This window comes from Tauraco erythrolophus, chromosome 2 (assembly GCF_009769465.1).
Source record: "Tauraco erythrolophus isolate bTauEry1 chromosome 2, bTauEry1.pri, whole genome shotgun sequence".
Taxonomy (NCBI): domain Eukaryota; kingdom Metazoa; phylum Chordata; class Aves; order Musophagiformes; family Musophagidae; genus Tauraco; species Tauraco erythrolophus.
Window position 1 is genome coordinate 86,126,580 of NC_141466.1, and position 16,763 is coordinate 86,143,342.

At 40.1% G+C, this 16,763-nt stretch overlaps 1 protein-coding gene across 1 annotated transcript in view; it reads left to right on the top strand.

Moving 5' to 3' along the window:
* The window catches only part of DISC1 (DISC1 scaffold protein), a 192,140-nt gene that overhangs the window by 127,675 nt on the left and 47,702 nt on the right, over positions 1–16,763 (top strand). The gene's annotated exons all lie outside the window — the stretch shown is intronic.

The following is a 16,763-nucleotide window of genomic DNA, read 5'->3' on the forward strand; positions in this document are numbered from 1 at the left end:
AATGATCGTTTAGTTCCAACCCCCCTGTCACAGGCAGGGACACCTTCCACTAGATCAGGTTGCTCAAAGCTTCATCCGACCTGGCCTTGAACACCTCCAGGTATGGGGCATCCATAACTCCTCTGGGCAACCTGTTCCAGTGCCTCACCACCCTCATTGTAAAAAATTTCTTCCTTAGATCTAATCGGCTGGCTGGATGGCCGGCCCCAAAGAGTGGTGGTAAATGGGGCTAAATCCGGCTGGAGGCCGGTCACCAGTGGGGTTCCCCAGGGCTCAGTGCTGGGTCCAGTTCTGTTTAACATCTTTATCAATGACCTGGATGAGGGGATTGAATGTACCCTCAGTAAATTTGCGGACGACACCAAGCTGGGAGGCTGTGTCGATCTGCTCGAGGGTAGGGAGGCCCTTCAGAGGGATTTGAACAGACTGGATCGTTGGGCTGAGGCCAATGGCATGAGCTTTAATAAGGCCAAGTGCAGAGTCCTTCACTTGGGGTATAAAAACCCCAAGCATCGCTACAGGCTCGGGGAAGAGTGGCTGGAGAGCTGCCTGGCGGAGAAGGACCTGGGGGTGTTGGTTGACTACTGGCTTGATATGAGCCAGCAGTGTGCCCAGGTGGCCAAAAAGGCCAATGGGATACTGGCGTGTATCAAGAATAGTGTGACCAGCAGGAGCAGGGAAGTGATCCTGCCACTGTACTCGGCACTGGTGAGGCCGCACCTGGAATATTGTGTCCAGTTTTGGGCCCCTGGCTTTAAGAGAGATATTGAGCTCCTGGAGCGAGTCCAAAGAAGGGCGACTAAACTGGTCAAGGGGCTGGAAAATAAAACTTATGAGGTGCAGCTGAGGGAGTTGGGGCTGTTTAGCCTGGAGAAGAGGAGGGTGAGGGGAGACCTGATTACGGCCTATAAATACTTGAGAAAAGATGGTGGGGAGGTAGGGGAAGGGCTCTTTACATTAGTGATGGGTGGTAGAACAAGAGGAAATGGGCATAAGCTTAGTCAGGGGAGATTCAGGTTGGATGTTAGGAAGTATTTCTTCTCTGAAAGGGTTGTCAGCCACTGGAATAGGCTGCCCAGGGAGGTGGTTGAGTCCCCATCCCTGGATGTGTTTAAGAATAGGGTGGATGATCTACTTGAGGATATGGTTTAATGGGGATTAGGGATGGTTGGACTTGATGATCTCTAAGGTCTTTTCCAACCTAGAAATCTATGAATCTATGAATGAATCTATGAAATCTACCCTCTTTCATTTACCATACCTGACTCCTGTTTTCTATTTGACCGGTTCAGCTGGCCAGTCCAGTAACACTTACAGATCGTTCGATTCGGTGGGAGAACAAGTGTTCACAAACTCTGTTAAAAAACTTTATGAAGACATCAGTATGTTAATACTTTTCAAAGAATCATAGCTGTCCAAATGTCACAGAACTTCCCACAAGAATATATCTGGAGCGAAGATGCAATGGCAGAAGTCAGGGTTAGGCAGCTGTGTTTTCCGTTGCTGATTTGCTCCAGTTTCAGTTTTAGTGAAGCAGTGCTCGCTTCCTGCTGCTGATTGCGGTGTTGTGCCCTGTTTAAACATCTTCTGGGGAAGACCAAGGAGAATTAAGCTATTAAAAAAAAAAGCAAAACGGAAGTTCTCTGAGATCATTTTAAATGAATCATTATTAAGCAGTTCTGCCTCACAACTTTTTAGAAAGTGAATATTTATTGTTGTTACTCAAATGCATTTTCTTAGGGAATGGTTCCCTGCTGGACATCTCCTTTCTCTTTGGGTAATTTATTTTTTAAAATGCTGAAAATTGGAATAATGCCCAAGTAAGAATAATAGTTATACCACTCATTAGGGAAGTGATAGCAGACTAACATTCTCATGTGAAACACAGAGAAAGCAGAGAGAATCTTTTTTCCCCTCAGTTCTTGTCCTGACCCTGAGTGGATGCATCTTGAAGAAAAATCTGACACAAATTTCCATACATTTGTGTGTCTGTATATGTTAAAGAGGAACTTCTAACTGATATTTCTGTGGGAATATAGAAATGCATATTGACAGAAAATCTGCACTGCACCCCTCCGCCCCCCAGGATAAAATAGTTGGCAGTTTCTCCGCCTCTTTAATGGATATAAAATGTGATGGAAGAAGCGTTAGCCATCAAGAACCCAATGGAAAAGAACAGCAAATGGAAATGAACAGCTCTAGTTGAAATAAGTAAAGAAAATAACTCATGAGTTGATTTTACAAAATTTGGAGAATTCAAATTCGGCTGAATAGTCCTTCAAAGGCAGACTTTTCTTGACAATAGATACTATTGAACCTTACAGTAATATGTTGCATCCCTGCCTCTGCAAATTCATTTGTGCTTGTAATCTAATGCTCCTAAGGCTAATCTAAGCCTTCCTGTGCTACTAAATAGGTAGATATAATAAGCAGTCTATTGATTTGTGTTACTCTACCTGGTTTCAGAAGCACTTATTATACCAAATAGCTTTTACTTCGCTGGGCACTCTAGCTCATCTGTTTTTGCTGCTGAGTTTTCATGCAGTAGTAAGCATCTTATAGTGCTTACTTTCTGAAATAGGCCTTTTGTTTGTTTGTATTCTGACAATATATTCATTTTCTTTCTATTTATGTATGGTTTCTGATCTTTTATGTGTTACTGTCTTCCTTACAAAGCATTTTTCACCCAGCTGAGTATTCATAAGCCCTTGCCAGCTATTTATAATTTACTAAAAGCCTATTTTCTGTTTCACAGATCAGTTTGCTTTGCAGGTAGGATGAAATCTGTTATGTACGTGTGCTGTTTTCTCCCAAAAAGCATGCCCACTGTTTCATACAGGCAAATCCTTTGATTCTCACCACTTCATCCACCAGGACGTTACAGCTATGTAGCTGGTCATGTTCATAGACCTGGAAGTATTTCGCAGAGCTACTTCACTCAAACATCCAAATTCATTTTCCTGTATCTGTTTTTTTTTATGCCCTTCTTCCTGACTCTGTATATATCACAGTCATTTCTTCCACGAGTTGTCAGAAGCTTTGGCGAGTTCAGCCCCTATAGCTCCATTAGGCATTTGCCAAACAGATGTGTATATGGGACAAATAAAGGAATTATAAACATTAATAATGAAATCCTCCTCCGTGTCACAGCTATATCCATCTTAGTGTATGAGGAATGACCATTTTTATGCAGTTGACTATGAAACTTGTCCATTGAATGGTTTCTTTTGTGTAATCTGACGTCCCATAATATGGTTTAATTGTGTCATTTTTGAACTCACCTAGCTGTTATTTCAAGTATGTTTTTGCAGAGAATAATGATATATTATGGGTTAGCATTTGCAGAATAAGCACCTTTATAAGGCAGTTGTTTAGCTAAAATTTCAGAAGCTAACCACAAGATGATCCAAGGAGTGAATCTTAAGATCATCTTTGACTGGGCAGAGGTATAGCCCATGTACTGTGCTGACTTGATGGCTTGATAAGACTGACCTGAACTGACTAGATGGTTTAGACCAATCAACTGACTTGAACAAAATAATGTACTTTGGCTCTTTCTTTTATTTTTATGTGACCTCTTTTGGCTTCATCAGAGTTGCAGTCCTGAGGTAGAAATTCATTAGGATACTCCCTCTCCTGTAGTGTCTATATACTTCTGTTCCAGCAGTTTGATCCAAAGATGCTGTATGTGATCTCTGAAGATCATTAAGTTCATTAACTCTTTTGTAGTTGTGTGTGTGTGTGTGTATATGTAAGCTGTTTAACCAAAAGGTAAGTAGTCCTGCAATACTTGTTACTGGGAATTCCCTGCCTTAATTTGTTGTGGCCCTCATCTCATCGTTGTTAAACAATGATTTTTTTGGGCTGTGGCTGTGAGCTTGGTTGTGGTAGGTGTATCTCTGTGGTAGAAACTAAATAGCTTTTCTGTGTGAGTTGCATTTTCATGTAAGCAATATATTCTGTGTTAAATTCCCAGATCCTCAAAGACTTCCTCATACTCACCTGTTCTTTTAATTTGGATGGGGAAAAAAGTGTCTCTAATGGGGTTCTGAAGATTTCCACGCTTCCTGCAAGTTAGTTTTTCCCCCTTTTTGGAACAAGCCAGTACTGCTTATCAGACTTTGAGGTCACTGGCATCAGACCCCACTGCTGCGAGCTGAGGTGTTCTGGTCTCTCCCAGCAGTGAAATCAGACTTCTTTTAAGAGACAGTCCAAGAAGGAAGAGGATTCCTAGAATTTTAATCACACTCCTTATGTTTTCACCCAAACTAATGTGCTTTAGAGCTGTGCTAATTGACCTGATGTTCTGTTTTTAGATTCGTGGTAGTAACCCTCAGAGCTAATTTACACAACGTGCTTTGAACTGAACTTGGTAATGCAAATATAATGTCCTATTAGCAAACTATGAATTGTTCCTACTGGGATTTGTACAATGATTCTGAGCTCATTATGGCTGTCGTTCAATACTGTGGATGAGTAGAGGAAAAATAATTAAACAGAATAGTACTTTAAATCCCAAAAGGAATGTAAAATCAACAAAGTTGAAAACCCAGAAGTCTTAACTTGTGTTTAATGTATACACTCTGTGGAAAGGGAGGGGGAAGCATGGATATGTGTTAAACATTCAGCATAGCTGCCCAACCTAATTGGATGGAAACATTGATACCCAGTGAATCATGTATTTCCCCCAAATGTTTCCATATTTCTCAGAATTTAAGACTGATAATGTTACGCGGAAAATGGTGTAAGAAGTATTTTCTTCTAATCCTCCTTTAAATATAAGTCATCTTCCAAAAGTGTTGCTTGGGGATTTAACTGTGTGACTCCTACTGATATCAATGGATGTTTCACAGCTAAAATGCACAAATAGCATTTTGGAAAAGCCTCTTGCAATCTAACACTGTGGAAGCATTGCTGTGTGAGCATTTCTCATTTCTACAACTTGACCTGGTGTGAGCAGCAAAAACTATGGGAGACCTCGAAGTTCAGGAAGCTTGAATGTTGCTCAACTTTGCATAAATGTACGGGCTGGTAGAAGTCCACTTCTATTAGCCTCTGGGCGTTTTGGCCAAACCTTTAAAATTCAATTGGGGGAAAAAAAACCCCAAACAAATCCAAAAGACAGGCAAACCACTCTAACTATTCAACTGACATAGCAGTCAGTCAGCCAAGCAAAGAGGCAGCAGCTCAATAGAAAAAAATGTTGTCCAGTCTGGTGCTCTATAGTGCTCGGCCCTACTCAGACTTGAACAGAGTGCCCCACGAAGTGGACTGTAACGTGCTCGTCAGCTGCAGACCAGCTCAGACAAACGGAGCTCCCTTTGGGCCTTTGGGCTCAGTTCTTTCAGCAGCACTTTCCAACCTGCTCTTCGTTACAACTTTTTTTTTGTCCTATTTGACTCCATCCACTTCTCTTTCTGGCACTATTCCAGCCTGTTCCTGGGCAGACTGTCTCTCTTATACTGTTAACTGCCTAATAATTAGACCAGATACCTGAGCAGGAAACCCAAGTCATCCCCTTTATGTTCAGGCTGTGGAGCTGGTGGAAAATGTCATTGCCTTGGCATCACAGCCCAAATTTGATGTGGTCCAGCTGGTGACTTGCAGACAATTCCATATACCTGGCTACCTTTTCCATGAAGGAGTGATGAGAAATGGGTGGATGTTGTCTGAAGAGCTGATTAGTTTCTCCTGAGAGTGGCCAGAAGAAGTAAGAGTTTTTACTGCTTTGCACCTTAGTGAGAAGAGAAGCTTGAGAGAGGAGGCATGAAATCCTGGTTTTGTGCATTTTGGAGAAGTCTCATAATACTGCAGGTGCTGTTGCTATGGGTTTTGGGATGTCCTGAATATTTGGACCTTGACTTTTACTGGAGTTGGATGTCCAGTTCATGTCTTCAAAACTTACGAAATTAAAACCTTCCAGATGCCACTGAAAAAATAATTTGAGTCATGAAGATTAGATCACCTAAGCATGTGAATTCATACCTAAAGAACATTTGATATCAGAAAATATTAAATTAAGCTACTCTAGAAATTCTAGAGTGTACATCAGCCATTGGGAAGTTATTTCAACATCACCAGAATGACCAGTAAAGTGTCCACAAACTGCTGACTTGGGAGTCCTTATTAGACTGTGCTAAAAGTTTTTTTTTCTGACAGTAACTTAAGCACTCTAAGTTTGGTATGGAAAGCAAAACCAGAAGTAAAATTCCCTGTGGTAATGTATGATTTACAGCTTAAGGGAAAGAGCAAAGCTGATAAGAACTGGAAAAGAGGAATATGAAAGGCAGAGGAATGGGAAGAAAAAAGAAGAATGGAGGAATAAAATGAGACAAACAATGTAGACTTAGGAATCAGAGAGGGAGACAGCTAGGGTAATATGGCAGACAAAACGTAGAAAAAAGAAAATCATATTCCGAAGTCAAGGAGAAGTGTCAGCTCCACCAGAAATGTTTCTTTTTGTGTGTGTGTGGGAGGACGGAGAAGAAGCCACTGCATTAAAGCATTGTGCTGCTTTGAAGACTGAATCTACTCATAGTACTTAAAATATAGCAATGCTGAGACTGCATGTGAAGGGCAAGGTCTTTAATTCCCTTCTTTCATAGACATTACTCAAACAGAGGTTTTAGGATTTAATCCAAATAAAAGATTTTCTGTTGGTGATGAAACTCTCTGCTTCAATCTAAAAAGAGATTTTGAACTAGTAATAAGACTGCCTTTTTCATCAGCTCTCTAAGCAAAGTATGAATTAAATCTTTTTTTTTTTTTTTTTTTTGTTCCAAAAAGGTTACAAGGAGCTCAAATATTTTATAGTTTATCCAGATAAGGGGAAGATGCAGATTTATGTCTGGCTCTGGTGACAGAAGAAGGTATCAAGGAAAAAAAGATATGAAATATAGAGTAGCGAAGGTGGAAATTACATGTTCATCTGCAATGTAGTAGGTTTTGTCTTCCATTGGAATATTGTTGGAATCCCTTATTTGTTGTGCAATTGGAAGTGGTGTGTGCAACTCATTTATAAAGTGTACTTTATCATCTTATGGGAAGTCTTATGCTTTCATTGGGACCATTTAACTTAGAGATAATAAAGCTGTTGCTTTCAAGAGTTCTCGTGTAGAAGAGTTTTGCACTAGAAAGTTAATAAGAAAGCTAACAAAGATTTTACAGTGTAAGCAATTTTTTTAAGTCAGCCAATTAAATTAATGATCCTGTCTTGAAAGCAGTTCAGAAAATGTCTGCCCACTCAACAGTGTGCACTTGTGTCTGTAACTTTGCCCTTTTGGGTACTCGGGATTAGTATGAGCACTTCTTAGTGCACATACATTCTTGTAGCTACATCTGTTTTGCTCAGCTGCTGTAATTTTCCCAATTACATTTTGTAAATCACTGCTCTGGCTTTGTATGTTAGTAGTAGAGAGGCTTTTAAGGCTTCGCTGCATGTTCATGGTCAAAAGCATCATGTTTACATTGATCTGTCGAGTATAACCAAACATTACTGATGGGTTTAATGAAACTCCTAAGCAGTTGTGTGCAGGTTGCCTAACGCCAGGAGGAGGAGGAGGCCAGGGCAAAGACTATTAGGGATTAAGGAAAGTGATGTATTAAGGCTGTCTGCTTTACTCCTTGTGCTGGAATAGCTACAGAACAGGCTCTGCTCAGCCTCTCTGCTGGGCAGCTTCACATTTTTTTCTTGTTTAGAAGCCCTGGAATTGCATTGCTGAAAAGATGCCTGGTATAGCCAACAGTGGCCAAGTAGTTTACAAAGAGTTTCTGAAAACTGCAATGTATCTGACTACGTGGGACGCTTTGCTTCTCTGAATTGCTGCTCATTGTCAGCTATTTTTCAAAAAAGAAATTGCTGCTTCTCTATAGTTCGAAGACCTATTCTAGATCCTTGGAGAGAAGAGCAGTGCAAAAAAGCAAGTTAGTGCTATTTGCAGTTATCATTTGTAAGCGTTGGTACGGGAAGACACTGCCTTATTTGATGTCATTTCAAGGTTGTTAAAAAATAGCTTGCAATGCTGAATATTCCTCTTTCTTGTTGCTATTGCAATTTGTATTACTTCTTACCTTCAGTATATACCTTTGAGCTCTGCTTTGCTTTCTTTAAAATAATCTGAAGGACTGATGTCTTAGCAGCCATTTGTTCTACTGGAGTGAAGATAAGTGTTTGTTGTTTTCCTTTGTTAGTGGTAACATTGGCCTTTTTTAAACACTTTTTTTCCTTTTTTTTTTTTTTCTTTTCAAAGCTCTTATGCTTGTACTCAGCTCTCTCTTTTATCTCCTTTAGTAGCCAGGTTCTATGGCAGCATTTGGGAGCAAATTCCAATGTTTAATTTTTTTTTTTTCTATGCCATAGTGCTGTGGTTTTGTTCCATAAAGAAGTTGTGAGCACAAACATATCTCTGTATAAAATAATTGTATTTGTTGAAGTACAAAATACGTTTTATTCTCTGGCTGAGGGCTGTCTCTCTGTAGGTGGCTGGATTCTTGCTAATTTCTATAGTCTAACTAGCCAACATGTTGAGCTAGAGAAAAGATAATTAGCAATATTAAGACCAGCATAAAATTTTGCAGTCTTCCTTTTGGAAAAAAAAAAATATTCTGGAGAGGTTAGAGTGATTCAAAGAAGTCTTTGACCATCTTTCCTTTGTGACCTTAAATTAAAAAGCTGAAGTGGGTTACTCATTTAATACAATTTTTGGTTGCAATTCAGGGACTGAAATATTAGATGTAATACTGAATACTTGAAAGTTCAGCAGAACACCCACTGTGGAAGAACTTAAACTAGCTACTGTGTATTTTAGAAGCCTTGATGTTGTTGAATGGCTGGGACGTACATCTGATGGTCTGTGGATCATCCCTATTAGCCATAAGGTATCCTGTTAAGCCAAAATGGAGTTGCAATTTCAGTTGTCTTATAGTTTGTTTCCTCAGACAAAAACAGTTTGAACTTTTCCTCGATTTCATAGTATAGACATGAGGTGTTGTCAGTTATTGTCATGGAGCTTAGCCCCTGCATAAAGCCTAATTGTTCTCTGTTGTTTGTCTTGGATAGCCATATAAATGGCTCATTCTGTGTCTTTTTGTTTTATCTAACAGTGTTAAAATAAACCTTATTTTCAGGAAAAACTTGTGGCAATTGGAGTAACAAGTTTGAACTCATATGGTGCCTGTGCACATGTTGAGTCTCCTTTCCTTGTTAGCTTGTGTAATGGTTTCCAGATGATCTCTTGTGACTGCTGACGATCCTCAGAGGGCAAACTGGACACATGGCTCTCCTTGATGTTCAGGCTTTGCTTTGTGAGGAGAAATGAGAAAAAAGAAAATGTTTTTTTTTTTTGAGAGGGTCCGAACAGATGGTCAGCAGAGAACTGAAGTAATAGGTTGCGAACAGGCAGAGAGGAAAAACAGGTAAGAGAAAACGTGAAGAAAATGTAAGGAGATTGCGCGCTCTCTCTCTCTCTCCCCGCCCCCCCCCCGCCTTCCCCTTCATTTCTCCCCAGTTGCTCAGTGAAGAATGGAAGGGAAATAGGAATAGAAAGTGAAAGGAAAATTTCCTCATGGTTTTTGGAAAGGATACGATACTTTCAACGCTAAGGTGCATTGATTAAATGATTGTATAATGTTCTAGGTAAGCAGTCACTTGGGTGGCTGCAGAGAAGCTAGCAAAACAGTTAGGCGTGTCCTGTCTGTGTGATGGGATGGGATAGTAAAACTCAACCCTCGCTTTGCCTGCAGGAGAATTCAGGAGCTTCCTGCCCCTGAGGATGTTCCCAGTGCGAATAGAATAGAATTGAATGGAATCAAATAGTTCAACTGGATTTCCATCATTGTTCCAGAAATGGTGCTGTGCAGTCACACTGGAGCTAAAAAATGCACATGGTTTCATGTCTCAACTCATTTTAAATAAAGTAAAACCTGCCTGCAGTGAAGAAGAAAACCTTTTTGAGGGAAGTTGGATTCTTTGTCAGCAGTGTAAAGCAGAGAGATAATTTGGGTTTGGGTTGAGTTGAAGTTTCCCAGCAGTGAGAATGTTGCCATCCTGTGCTAAGCGCATGAAGAGGCAGGAAAGATTTTCTGCAGGTCTGCAGCCAATTTAAAGTTCCATTTGGTGCACCCCAAACACAACATTTGTAGCTTTTGAGTCATTTGTGGAAAGTAACCGAACCTGTGGTATGGGGTCTGTGCCCAGCCAGTGGTTATGGCAGAGGTGGTATGTGCAGGAGAGAAGGTTGAGTTGAAAGGTCTGGAGGCTACTCCAGACCTGTGGCTGGACAGGTGGGTGGTCTTGCACTAATCACTTTATAACCCCTCCCTACACTTTATGTAGCCTCTTAAAATATCAAGGCAGGTCTGTTGTCATGTAATTTCAGCTCTCTGGTCATTGCTGGGCCAACATTTCACCTATAGGACCTTTAATTTAGAAGCAATATGCTTGCTTTGATACTGCATAATAAAACAATTCGTAAAATTTCAGCTGATTTTTTTTTTAAGGTAGGTTATTTACTGAAAGTACTTAGAAAGTAATTTGCCTCCTTCCCCCCTGCTGTCTCCCACATGTAGCACGGAGGAACTGCTGTGTCTGGCTCACAGGATTTTACAGAAATCTGAAAGAATATTAGAAGCCCTGTGAAGATATGGTAATTCCCTTCAATTTAGACAATTTAGTCATCACAGAACTTGAAGGGTCACCTGTCTCTTTGGATGAAAAGTACCACATACAATGAAGAAGGTTCAGGAGGTAGATTCTGGGAATGTCTGTTTTTCAGATGTGCCTTTTTAGGCAGGGTGGTTTCCCCCCACCCCTTTTCTGCTCTGCAAACCTTTTATGCTGTGCCCAGAGAGATAGAATTTTAAGTTGTTACAGGCAGAGCTACTGGCTACCGGTCTCTCCTGATGATTTCTCTTTATAAGATCTAGTTTTCTCTTTTTTTAAATTTCTTTGTGAAACTTCTGTTCACACTGAGATTTTCTATACCTTGAATCTGCCCCGATATCTAATCTGAGGGCAGGATGTGATCTCCCTGTTGAAATCAGTAATTCGTATGTACTATGTATGTTTAGCTTTAATTTTTTACATCAAAGGCGAGCTGTCACTTGACTCATTTCAGGCTCCTGTTCATTGTTGCACCGAAGTCTACAGATTAAGTCAGCTGTAAATTTTTTTGAGGCAGAGAGACAAGCAGATAAGGCATGTTCATTGCCTGCTTCTTCTATGCATAGAACGCTGCCATCTCTCCAAATGAGCTGCTACTTGGCCTTTCTGGAGTCTCCTAAAGAAAGCAAGCTGGTTGTCTTGGGTCCCAGCATGTCTAGAGGTTGGACTGTACTCTTCTTCCTGTTCTGGATGTACCCACATGTTCAAGAGAATGTTAACAGTAGACCTTCTGTATCAACAACTCCAAAGGGGAGTTCCTGAGGAAGATGAATTGTTCACTCTGTACTTTTCCTCTTTTCCTGTTTCAATGCAGCATATGTGGGAAAATGCTATGCTGTCCTGTGTTCTGCCAGTTTTGTATTTCTTTATTACTTCTCATATATTTTTATTGCTTTTCATATTTTTATGAAGGTTGAGAGTAGGAAGTGGATGCTGGCAGTATACTAAAAGGTTTTAAAGGTAAGAGTGAGCAAAGTATTTTAAGACAGTGATGCTCAAGCTTAGATCCTTTAATTCTTTGTTTCTGTATATCAGAATAGCTGCCCTATGGTGCCAGAGCAGTTGATTGTCTCATGCTGCAGAGGCAACTGAGGCTGATGGTAGAAGTCTTCATACAGATAGTATGCAACATACTGCACCCCTCTGAGAGCTGTGAAAGCGGTGGAGTGGCATTTGACAATAGATCCCTGAAACTCCCCTGTTCTCTTATGGGATGAGATTACCAAATCACTCAGCACTTTCTGCAGCTTCTCCTCCATCAAAAGAGATTGAGGCTGTCTAGCTGCCCCATGTAGTGCTGCCCTGCTGCATTCACACAACTCAGTCCCAGCAGAACTGTTGTGCTTGAACTACCTGCTGGTGGAATGTCACTGTAAAGCACGGCTTTGCCTTTGTGCGGCAGGACCATATCCTATTCTCCAGGCTGGGTGTTTTCAGAAGGAGGAAAAAACATTGTGGTTGAGTTATGGAATCATCTCCTATTAGGCAGATAGTATCTTTGACTCTATCAAGTAAGATTGGGTTATGTCTTTAAATGTGGGGCTTTAATTTCATAGATGTTGAGTACTGATTTTTGTCTTTACAACTCTCCTTTGTGTAGTCTTCCTATTCACCAAATAGCCAATCCATTTAGACTCCTAAATTTTGGCCACCTTATGTCTGGTGGCAGTAATTTCCCCAGGCTAATTTTGTGCTGTTCTGCAATGATATTTAGAGGATTAGCACGTTCCTTAAAGCAAACCACAATTACTGGAAGAGACAGGTAGTAACTACATCTCTTGGTATTTACTTCATTACCGGAAGAAAATCAGTGAGAGAGAATAGAATTTGGTTGATTGACTTGACCCAGAATGTTAGCTTTTTTGGAGTATTTGCACGTCTTTATTGAGCCACCTATTTTCCTCTCTTTAATCCTGGCCTTTTCTGTTCTTTTTACTTGAGTTCCCTGGGAATGATGCACTGGAGGGAGGCTGTTGTTCTTTATGCAGAGCTTGTTCTTTGGGTTTTTCCACTGTCTGTCTGCAAGGTGCAAAATTCTGTACCATTCTGTAATCCAAAATCTTGTTACTGGGGCTTGATAAATCATCTTGACATGTAGTTGAGCAGCTGAGATGTCGTCTCTGAAGTTTGACTGGCTTTTTAAATGAACCTTTAAATATATTGAAACCTTTCCACAGTTTTTCAAACCGCAACTTCACACGTTAATGCAGCACATCGTCCACAACAGAAAAGATCAGATATTTTCAACTAATCATGTTCTGCTTTCTCTTTTCTCTTAGCGTTAATATTAATTTCTACATTTAAAAAATAGAATAGTGACAGGACAAGCAACCTGTCAACCTTGTTCACACCTAATTCTGCCCTCAGTGTTTACCCCAGGTGGATCAATGCATGTCCATGCAGTTACTTCTATTTTTGTGTCATTCTTGAGAGCCAGCTCTCATCCTAGATCTTTAAGTCAGGCAAAAATCTCATTGAAGCCAGTGGGAGTTTTGCTCTACCTGATTACTACAGTATTTGAGAAGGAATGTAATGCTTGTGGATTGGAGAGGCTAACTGCATAGGCTTCAGGATTGTCGTGCAGGCAGGAAATGTCTGGTAGTTCTTTTCATGCTGGGTCTAGATCTGCTAGCAGCCATTGTGGCTGTTCCAACATTTAATTTTTTGTCAAAACGTATGTTACTATTTGCCTCTGTAAAAAAAAAAAAAAAGAAAAAAAGGAAAAAAGGAACAGGGAAAGTTTCAAAAAGAAATAATGCCTTTTAGAATGAAAGACAAAAATTTAACTTTGTACTTTGTATTGCTGGAACTCAAGATGTGGGTCATTAGTCTGGTAGAGAACTACAGACCTGAAGGCTAGCACTTAAAAACTGCTGTGATACTGGCTGCCAGTTTTTTGAGGTACCTAATTCAGTTTTTATTCTTCTGAGGTGCCAAGCATCCACATCTGTAGCTTCTGTATGAACACTGAGTTCAAGGTGTCTTCAGTGAGATGCTCAGTTTTAGAAAGTTTTTGAAAACCTTGATCACAGAATGCAAAGCACATGTCATGGTCCGTAGGTCTTTGTAAGCTCAATTTGAGAGGAACAAGACTGAAGGATTAAAATTATGATACACCTTCATGTGCAGGCTCAAATAATATTTGTAAGTAGGAGAAATAGCATTACCCCAGTGGGGCTGCTTTTAGATGAGAAACAACACTTGATGTTATTTTAAAAGAGCTCTATGTAAGTTAACTATTGGAAGAGATTTATGCAGCTTCTAAAATGGCAGACAATGCTCTGTAACAACTAGAAAGCCACCACAGGACCTCACTGCTGTCCTTCAACTCCATCTGACCAAGCCTAGGCTTTACTGCTGTAAGCAGGAAGAAAAATATATGATAAAATAAGAGAAAGAAATGCTGAATCACTTTTCTTCAATTAAGGCTTCACAAGAAAAGTCTATTTTTAATCTTAGCAAATACCCTGGTGTCTAATCTTCCATGAGTATTTATACCTTTTTATTTTAATAACTCCCCTCAAGGCCAATATGAGCTAAGCATGTAAATCCCCAGAGAACTGATGAAAAAAGCAATCCCATTCACTTAAATGTAAAAATAAACCATTTGGCATGTTTATGCAGGAAAGAATCTCATAAATTATGATTGCTTTTTTTTCCCTCTGTCATCTAGTATTTTCTTAGCCAAATTGAAGGCATGCATAGCTTCCTGTTTGCATTCTGTTTTTGCGTTGAAGTGTTGGTGAATAGATTCATTAAATTAGAACAAAAAAATCTGCTAATTTGTTGCTTGTCTTTTATTTCAAACAAACAATCTAAAAGGCTGGAAGTATTTGTGCCTTTGTTGCAGTGCTGCTTGCAGTTTGTTACAAGCGAAGTAACCTCCATCGGGTTTTTAAGCAGTATTTTCCTTCCAGCAAAATCGCCAGGTCACAGTTCGTCCAATTACATGCAGAAAGCAGCAAGGAGACAAAGCTAGTCTGGGTAGCACTTAGCAGCAAAGTTTGCATTTCTTTTAATGTAGTTAAAACATTTGACAGGAGAGAGTAGGGTTTAGTGATGTGAGGTGATTTCCAAATGAGTGTTAGCTTTTCACTGACCTACTTTTGACTAGTGGTGTATTCTTGTCCATTACTTTTTGTCATTGAATAAAGCTGATATATTAAGCTGTGTGCTTCAAGGGCATTGTAAAATTGCATGTAGGGGCAGGACTGAACTGTGAAAGTGCGAATTACTCTATCAGATCGTACCCAATTAAAAAGTGACAAGCACAGCAGGAGAAATTGAAAGTAAGGTTTATCTTTCATGTAACATAAGAAGTCACTATATCGGTTAGAAACAAAGTGAGTGTGAAACAGATTCTCCACCTCTTCTCATCCCTCTCCAAAAATTAATATCTGCTGACTTTATTGTCTGAAAGAATAAGCCCCTGAGTTGTAACAGCTCATGTTGAAGGATGTTACGACAATGGCAATGAGACAAGGAGAAGGGGAAATAGAGCAGCCTTACACCTTTAAGCTATCTACTATCAAAGCATGCGCTGGACCTCAGGTCAGCACGTTGGGAACTGACGGATAGGGAGTTTGGAAAAAGTGGTGGCAGTTTGTATAAAACTGTAGTGTGTCATTAAAGGAAGACTTGCAGTCTTGCAGGCTCTCCACAGTTCTGCAGGAATTGTAGGAATAAAAGTGTGGTAAGGAAACCGGGAACTTCTACTAAGCCCTGTAGTTGTTATAGAACTCTGCCACGAGCTAAGGAAACTTGTTTAGTTTCCAGTGCTATTGCAAATATCCTCGCATAACCTTTTCCATAACATTCACCAGCACTCTTCTAATGGTGGGATGGATCTGTGAGTGTATAAATGAATGCAGTCATCTATGTACAATATAGTCTTCCAGAATCCTGCTGGCTCAAGATATTATGTTGCAGAACCTGTTCTGACGGTGAACCTGGATTAAAGATGTCATGGCAAAATTGTGGTGTTTTCCAGAGTATTAGGGGGTTTTGGCTTGTATTTTTCTGTTGTCGTTGGGGTATTTTTGGGTTGGGTTTTGTTTTATTTTGGCTTTTTTGCTAGTCTGATAAACTCGCTCATAAAACAGACAAAACCCAAAAAGTAAATCAGCTTTGCAAAATGTGTCCTGTATTTGCTATTAGGATGCAGACTGCTTCAGTGATGTGTGACCACTGTCTGACTAGATGAACACCTCTTCCTGCAGACAGTCGATGTTACGTTGATCCTGATGTTTGCTGCTAATAGTATTAGCTAAGTGATGTCAGTTAGTGAACTCCTGTGTGTGTGTGTGTGATCACAACTTTAGAACAGCTGATCTGTTTAACGCCGGGTTAAAATAAAAGGTGAAAGTGAGAAATGCATGAAGTGCTTGATATGAGTAAATTCACAGGGCACCTGATCCCTGTAGCAGGCTTTGCCCGTAGGAGCAGTGATGCTCTGTAGAATGCATCTTCATGTAAAATATAGACTTAATTGTTGTACAACGAGTTATGAATTTAAAAATGACCAACTGATTAATAGTCCTACTAGGCTTGGAGTTGACAAGCAGATGTTGAGGGCAGGGGGAAGTTATCAGAATGTGAAAACTATTATTCTCTAAAAGCCTCCATTTTCCTGGAGGGGGTTTACCTTTTTCCCCATTCATATGCGTAGTGGAGTACCAGGGATCATTTGAAAGAATGGCTTCATTATTTTGTGTTATGATGAGTAGTTTCTTGGAGTTTCTTCTGAGTGAAGAAGTTGTAGAGACTCATGTGCAGGTGACATTTAGGTCCCAAGCTTAAAAAACCCAACTTCTCTCCTCCCAAAGACCAAACCACAAAATAACCACCCAAATCTCATAAAAATCTTGAGTGGTAACTCTTCCCATCCATAGTGTTTCAGTTCTATCAGAAAAAGTTTGATACAAGTTTCATAACATTTTAAAGGACTCTTGTGCATGGACTGATGAATTAGTTAGGCTTGCCTGCTTCTCCTGAAGATGAAGGGGAGGAGCTAACTGTGTGGGTTTTCTTTCTTTTTTTGTGTGATGGGATTGTTTTGTCAAGAGGAAACTACTGCAAACTGTGCCTTTATTAGTCTCACCAT